This window comes from Ictidomys tridecemlineatus, chromosome 6 (genome assembly GCF_052094955.1).
Source record: "Ictidomys tridecemlineatus isolate mIctTri1 chromosome 6, mIctTri1.hap1, whole genome shotgun sequence".
NCBI lineage: Eukaryota > Metazoa > Chordata > Mammalia > Rodentia > Sciuridae > Ictidomys > Ictidomys tridecemlineatus.
The window spans coordinates 50,821,693-50,824,049 of NC_135482.1; the positions used below are offsets into that span (position 1 = coordinate 50,821,693).

The window sequence follows — 2,357 nt, forward strand, 5'->3', positions numbered from 1 at the left end:
CTTTTATATTTATTTCTTAGTATTGTTTATTAAAGTTTTCTGTCAATATGCATTATAATTATTTAATTATATTAAAAACTTTCCATAAGTGTTAGTAATTTTAATTCATTATCTCCTACATACAAAGCTTGGATTTTCTGGAATAAATACAAAAATCTTGTCTCTGACATCTGTGAGTTTTGGTATCTCTATAATTCTCTTGATTCCTCATTTTAGTGGATTAGAATCTATTATCTGACACCTAAATTTGAATAAATTTGAGGAAAAAAACTACTTTTACCTTGACTTTTGTCTCTCTCTGCTTGGGTTGGAATATAAGTATGTATAATAGGTTGAATAATGATACCCAAAGATACTAGGTCCTAATTATTGGAACCTGCATGACCTCATTTGGAATAAGAGACTTTGCAGATGTGATTCAGTTAAGCATCTTGAGCTGAGGAGATCCAGAGGAGGACTATCCATCTGGGCTCTAATTGTAATTACATGTATCCTTATAAAAGAGAGGAGAAGGGAGTTTTGAAACACACACTCATATGGAGAAGAGACAATGATTTGAACACAAAGACAGGCCCTGAATCAGGGAATGACAGAAGCTACCAGAAGCTGCAAGGCAAGAGAGGAGGGAGAAAAATGACAAGTTCTCCCCAAGAGCCTCTGGAGAGAATATGGCCCTGTGGCCTCCTTAATTTTAACTCAATAATACTGATTTTGAACTCTGGTCTGCAGATCTGTAAGAGAATAAAAATCTACTCAATGTCATACAATAGATAGTACTTAGCTGCAGCAGCTACAGGTAACTGATATAGAGATAACCGCTTAATGACAATGGGCAGACTATGGGTAGCCCAGAAACAGTTGGAGAATACGAATCCCAACACATCTAAATTTGCTCTTTGGCTCTGCCATTTTCTAGAGTAAGGCACTTAAAACTCCTTCAAGATCCTTGTTTACACAAATGGGGATAGTAAATCTTTCTATATGCTTGTAGTAATTTAATGATTTAAAAATCCTTAGAAGAGCACCTGGAATTGAGAAGATGTTGATTATAATTCTAGTCATCATTATTGTTAATATTTACAACCTTATGGCATAGAGAATCTGACTCCCATGCATAGAACTGGACACTTGGCTTTTTGATCTCAAATGAAAATAGTACATAGAGTAAAGCCACAGAGAACCAAGTGCAAAAATATATCAAACTAAAAACCAGAGCATCCTATTACTTTTTTTTCATTTTAAATAAGAAGTTTATTTAAACAACAAGACACTTGACTTGAAGGGAAAACTATCCAGGAATCTTTTTAAGAGTAATTTACCCCTACTTCAAGACAGATTGCCCTACATGTAACAGCTACGTACAAAAAAAGTTATAAAATTGTCTTTGGTTTTACAATGATAAATGAAAAACATTAAAATTTTCCAATTGGACAAGGTATGCAAGGATTTTTATGTTGTTCAGGTTTTTCTTTTCTTTTTTATTTTTGTTAAAGCAGTGAGAGCAAATAACTCACTGGAATATAAAAATAAGGCTGAATGAGCACGCCACTAATGGAGAAAGGGGATATTTTCACAGAACCAGTATTTTTCCCCAACCCATCTCCATTTGATGTCAATCAAAACATATCATTGGCCATTTAGTTTAAAAAAATGCAATATGCTTGTGCACATACACCAGTTACTTTATGTATACAATAAAGGAATGGGGAAGGGGAAAATGAAAGAAGAGAGAAAACTATCCTGTAGTAGTCAGGATGTGGTGGAACCAAATTGCAGTTTTCTAATTGAGAATGTATTCTTGGTCTGTAAGAACAGAGTTCTGGAGTAAAGTAGCAAGTTCCCATTTTAGTAGACACCTCCTGTCTGCTGCTGGAGTACATCAATTGTCTCTTCATCCTCCATTTCCAACTGTGCAGGTGTGTCTATTTCATTAATTGGCTGCCCGTCAAATGAGAATCTTATCTGCCTCATCCACAAACCCTGTCATTCACAATATGCTTTCGTCAGTTTACTAATTGGTGTATGCCTTGTAATCTTAAACTGCATCACAGAACCATCCTGCCCTGCAAACTTCAAGTTAATATGATCGTTGTTCTCAGTCCTGACTCCTGCCTTGGGCTTTTCCATGGCCATGGAGAGCATGGGAGTCTCCTAGCTACCACTTCACAAGAGTACCAGATCCTCACTGAAGGAGCACACAAGCAGCTTCAGGAGCTGCAGAAGAAGGAAGTGGCCCAGAGCATACCATCCTTGGCTGGACTCCTGCACTGCTCACTTTTACCCCTTTCAACTTGTTAATGAAATTCTGCACTTCCTATATGTCAAAATGCTACTGGCTAAATTATAGATTAAATGAG

The 2,357-nt window shown here is 36.3% G+C and overlaps 1 pseudogene; it reads right to left on the reverse strand.

Moving 5' to 3' along the window:
- Window positions 1–1,696: 1,696 nt before the first annotated feature.
- Window positions 1,697–2,133, reverse strand: LOC101971327 (small ubiquitin-related modifier 2-like; annotated as a pseudogene).
- Window positions 2,134–2,357: the final 224 nt, after the last annotated feature.